Below are 6,000 nucleotides of genomic sequence, written 5' to 3'. Positions count from 1 at the left end.
CAATACTTTTCGCCTCCTTCTCCAATTGGCAGGGTCAGTCCCTCAGATATGGTACGGCAGGGCAGGTCTAGCTGAAGAGGAGTTACTGGGACATGTTGTTTGTGGCACTTAATACAGCCACCAGAGCGGGTCAGTAATCAGTGCAGGGCAGGTGCCAGTAGGCCGTGCCTGTGCTGCTTGGTGGTGTGATGTCAAGCACATGGTGCAGGTAGGCAGGATGCAGCAGGGATTGTTATGTGTGGAGCTAAAATGGATATGGGAGAGAGGAGAGAGGAACAGGAGCCAAAAACATACAAACAAACAAAAAAGAAAGCTAGGGGAGCTTGCCGTTGGAGCAGAGAGACGGAAGACTATGAAATGGAGAAAAACAGAAAGGGGAAGAGGAAGAAAAGAAAAGGAAAGAATGAATAAATAAAAATCAGAAAAGTTTAAGAACCGCAAAATTCCCAGGGATCCCACCGGTGCAGCTATGATGTCTGGGGAAGTTGCTCTCAGGTGTTGCAGTACAGCCTGGCTAGAAGGTGTAGAGGTATACAACGCCAGGTATTCAGGGAACAGAAAGAGAAGGTAGATATAGAGAGACGAGAAACTGAGCAATGGAGAAAGACAAAAAGGGAAAAAGAGGAAAAAGAAAACAGAACAACAAATAAAAAAAACAAACAAACAAGAAAGGCCCCCCAAAAAACAGAGAAAAGAAACCAACGAAAAAAGAAATGCCCTCAGGGATCCCTCTGCACATCTGTGCAAGCCAAGTGGGAAGTCTCCTTGCACGCCCCAGCGCCTGACCTGAAAGGGCTCCCAACTCAAGAAAAGGAAAAGAAAACAAACAAACAATTCAAAACAAACAAACGAACAAAATCCCCTGGATCCCACCAGCACGGCAGCTGAGATCGGGCAGCAGCTCCACACTCGAACGGAGCTCCACAGCCCCTTAGGAAGAAGCAAAGATGGCGCACGGAGCCAGGTATTTGGGCAAAAGGAGGCGGAGGTGGCAAGAGGTAAGGAAGAAATGAAAAGAAGCATGAAAAAAAAGCAATACTAGCAGCCAACAAATGGCATTCAGAGAGCCAACTAGTGCAGGCTGGTGTTTCTCGGACAAGAGACTGTTCCCACAGGAAGCAGAAGGGGCTGAGTGTGGGTGAAGAAGGGTAGGGAGTGGGAAAGCATATATCACAAATTACCGGAGCTCTGCAGCCCCTCAGGAAGAAGCAAAGATGGCACACGGAACCAGGTATTTGAGCGAAAGGAGGGGGAGGTGGTGAGAGGTAGGGAAGAAATCAAAAGAAGCGGAAAAAAGCAACACCAGCAGCCAACAAATGACACTCAGAGAGCTGGCCTGTTCGGGTGGGTGGAATCCAAGCAGCCGGTGTTTCCTGGTCAAGAGATTGTGGTCTCGGGAAGCAGAGGAGGCCAAGTCGGGGTGAAGAAGGGTAGGGGGTGGGAAAGTGTATATTGCAAATTACCAGTTGTTTTGTCTCCCACTGGACGCTCCATGAGGCTGCTTTCTCGTACCCCCTGTTTGCTGGTCTCCGATAGGAGTCTAAGATGGCAGATCCGCGCTGTGTTAGCTGGTAGGGGACCTCTGCATGAATCTCTCCTCGCTCTCCATTCTCTGTCAGTTTTCTTACTCCATTTGGTGCTTGTTTGAGTTCTTTATCCCTTCATTTGATGTTTTAGGGTTTCAGGATTGTTATATTCTCTGTTCGGCTTAGTTTTTCGGATCTTTGCTGTGGAGGGACGGTGTGGTACTTCTGCCTAGAGCACCATTTTGCCGGAACCTCTGTAACCAGTCTATTTTATCCACAACATCAAATGGAGTATTTATGAACAGTTCAGAATTGTAAATATTTTAAATTGCAAAGACCATTTTTGTGCTGTATTTATTATTGTTAGAAGGCAAATATGGATTTAGATTAATCGCTATCTAAATATGTTTCAGTGAGTTAAAAAAAAAAAAAAGATGAGAAATTAGGCAGTACAATTTTGAAACATATCCACTGAACAAATCCTTTAAACCTAAGAAAAATAATCCAAGCATTTAATGATCCAAGCCTTGGTTATTTGGGAAATTATTTTCTTTTCAACATCTCACTTTCTGATAATGGAAGATAATAGGTATTACTTTATGCTGTTTGCATATCCTGAACATTTTTATGAGACAATATAAGGCACCAAAAATCATATATATCTTTATAAGAATCTGACTATTAAAATATATATTTTGATAAGATTGACTCATTGAGCATTTTTTTATTATGCATCTAACATGTTGCATACATTGTCATTGTGTCTATGAAATAAATATGACAATCTGTTGTTTCAAAACTCTCAAGGTTTCTCAAGGAAAAAAGCCAAAAGAGCATGCAATTTTAAAACTGTATAAGACATGATAATAATATAGGTATAGAGGTATATGTACACAGTGGCTGCAACAATGGGCTCAAGCATAACAAAGTCTGTGAGGATGGGCCAGGACCCAGCAATGTTTCCTTCTGTTGTATGTAGGGTTGCTATGAGTCGGAATCAACTCAACTTCACCTAATAGAGGTATAGTAGGACAAAAATAGCTTTATAAAGTAGAGAATAATTCAACTTCCTATGAGTCATAGGACAGAAGACTGCAAGTAAGACAGCTGAGTCGTGACTTGTAGAATATAAGGGACTTTCTAGGCATATAAGAAGTGTCAGAGATACCAGGTGTCAAGGTGGTCAATTAGAACAACTAGAGAAACTGAAAGTAACAATCAAGCCTTTACTCACTTACTGCAATTGTATAAGCAAAAGGCCAAAAAAAAAGTAATGTCAGCTCCGCCTTTTCCATTTTTCCCCACATAATGGCACCAGGGATGGTCAATCTGTTGACATGCAATGCAGACTGGAGGAAATTGTCTCACTTTTGAGAAACACTGAACAAAGAAAAGATTCCTGTCATTTTATGGACCCAAGGGGCTGAAAGGAAGAGAGAAGAAAATGCTAAGTGTGGAACCGTACTGAGTCAGAGTGGAGAAGAATGTTTTAGTGAAGGCCCCCCAATAAAAAGACTTCAGCAGAAGCACCAGAAACGTGCCTCAGTGGAGCCCCGCTCACCCTAAGGAAGGCTCAGAATGGAGGTGTCTGGGATAGAAATGCAGATATTTGGCTGAGGTTGGCCAGCCCAGTGCAGGAGAGGAAGAAATGAGTCCTTGATTGCAACTCTTTCCAGAGAGTGCAATGCACTGATTGTGAGGCTTTCCCCCACAAAGCCTGCCAGGCAAAGCCTTTATAGTTGCCTGTGGTTGGGTCTTAAAGATCACACAGAGGATTTTGGCCTGCAGCTGGACTCCTCAAGGAGAAGAAGAAAAAGGAAAAAAGCCATTTTAGAAGCACAGGGTACTTTAGCATCAACAGAACACCAGGTGTCTGAGGAGAGTACCTGAGAGAAAACCTCAGGGTTATCACACTGGTTAGGTAGGCAGAGGCTGGACCACCAAGGACTTTCTTGTCATTGTAAGGCATTAGGACATTTGCCTCAGTGGAACCACTGGAGGATTCCATCTTTAGCACCAGGATAAATGTAGCCTGATAGAAATGAATGCACAGGTTTGGACAATTTGCTTCCAAGGGGAGATATAGATGAGCTTTATTGATTGACGGTCTATCCATACTGATCTAGAAACAGACTCGCAGTCCACTCTAACCAAATACAACAAAATGAACAAACATTTTTGTGTTGGAATCAAACGATCAGTTGAACTAAATCTATAATTTGTTTAGGCATTTATCTGTAGCATATTGTGATAGAGATTATAGTATAATTTCAGTATTGTCACTACAGCAATGTATTTTAATTACCTTCTGGAAACAAAAATGCTATATTCATTTAGAGCAGTATTTAATAGAGTTTTACTTTAATACAAAGGAAGGAATTTTCAATGGAAAGAAATTTAACTATGTATGTCAAGAGACTTATATACAGTGAAACCTGTGAGAGCAGGAACTTGAAGGGCCTGCCTTGTTTTTCCGGGTCTCATAACTTTTCCACCTTTGACAGGGTGCAGTCTTACCACTTTTCTATCACTCTCTATTAGTGGGAAATATTTCAGTTTGCTTTCTCTGACAGGTTTCCTCCTTTCACCGGTTCTGGCTTTTACAGGTTTTACTGTACATTATCTTATGTCACAGTCACGAAAATCTTCTGAGATAGTTCTTAAAATTTATTTTATTTTGTTGTTCTGTTTTACAGATAAGGAATATTACACTCAAAAATACTAGGTAACTAACCCCACATAACACACCAAGTGAGTAGCATAAATAGAACACCAAAAGTCAAATCAGTGTCCTTTAGACAATTCTGTATTGCTGATGCTGAGAAAGCTGTTATCTTTAAGCATTTTGACCTGAAAGCAGATGTGTGTGTGCGTGCGCGCGTGTGTGTGTGTGTTTAATCTCTCCTATGCTAGGATGTTTTCTGTGGGCTCTATTTATTCTTTGGTTTTATCTTCCTAGAAAGGTACCACTGAAAACGTCCTGGAGTTCTTCAGATTATTTTTCTTCCCTGCATACTTTTATTGGCCTCTGTATGATATTAAAAATGATCACATGGTGAAACTCAGAATGAGAAGAAGGATTAAACATAGTAAAGATCTATAATAAATATCATTGGGAAGGGTGCTATTGATGATGAAAGAAAGATGAGAAGCAGTAGCGAGAGAAAAAAAAAAAAAGAGAGAGCGGGAGAGAGAGGCAAAACTCTATGAATTCAAAGAGATACCGAGGTAACATGTCAGTTCTAAAAGTCTTTTCCATAGTATCAGAAAATAAGAGGTTTTTTTGATTGTTTGTTTTTGTTCTTTTGTCGTGTTTTAGTTTGTTGGTTTGTCTTTAGATGTCATTTAAAGCCAGTAATTTCAGAAACAGAATGGCATTGTAAACAAAGGGCAAAGATATCTTTTAGTGCTAAGGCTTTTTACAATTCCCAAGATGCTATACTAGCATTGGCTGCCTCTTTCCTTTTCTACATTGATATTCAGGATATATATGGCATAATCTCATTTTTTGAGGTGAGACATCATTACAGGATTTGGTCTAGAGTCAGACGCATCCACGTTCCTCTCTGGTGCTGGCAGTTAAAGTATTCATAACCTAGAGAATTAGTAAAGTGGAAATGATAATATTTACCTCAACAGGGCCATTATAGGGCTTACATGAACTAATGTCATAAAAAGCATCTTTTAGAATTATTGACCTACACTGGTCACCCAATAGGTGGAAGCTATTCTGATTATTTCCACCCATGCTTTAACTCAGGAAACACAAAAGCAAATATTTCCTAGTATATATTCATTCCTATGTGCATTTTGGTAAATTAACATTTATTAAGTTCCCATGTATCTGTATCAAACTGCTGTTGTCGTGGTTAGGCGCCATCAAGTCAGTTCCGACTCATAGCAACCCTATGCACCACAGAATGAGACATTGCCCAGTCCTGCGCCATGCTCACAATCGTTGTTATGCTTGAGCCCATTGTTGCAGCCACTGTGTCAATCCATCTCATTGAGGGTCTTCCTCTTTTTAGCTGACCCTGTACTTTACCAAGCATGATGTCCTTCTCCAGGGACTGATCCCTCCTGACAACATGTCCAAAGTATGTAAGATGTAGTCTTGTCATCCTTCCTTCCAAGGAGCATTTCTCGTTGTAGTACCAAACTAGGCTAGTAATTTCACTTACATATTCCTCTTACACCTCTACATCAATAGCATCAGGTTATTATTGTTATTAACATTTTCCAAAGAAACTGAGCTCTGATTAAATTATACATTTTTTCCATAGTTTCATAGTAGATAATGAATCTGAGATTAAAATATAAATTGTCTAATATGAAGACAAATCTTTTTTTTCACTAGAATATAGTATCATGGTCATTCTTGAGAATCATGAACTTAAAATCATGTTTAACTTCGTGTCGTAAGCACATCTTAGTTTAAGATAGAAGATGTTCATTAACCTAGTGATATCTTTCA

The sequence above is a fragment of the Trichechus manatus genome, unplaced genomic scaffold (assembly GCF_000243295.1).
Source record: "Trichechus manatus latirostris isolate Lorelei unplaced genomic scaffold, TriManLat1.0 scaffold00023, whole genome shotgun sequence".
Taxonomy (NCBI): domain Eukaryota; kingdom Metazoa; phylum Chordata; class Mammalia; order Sirenia; family Trichechidae; genus Trichechus; species Trichechus manatus.
This window is presented reverse-complemented; position numbering follows the sequence as displayed.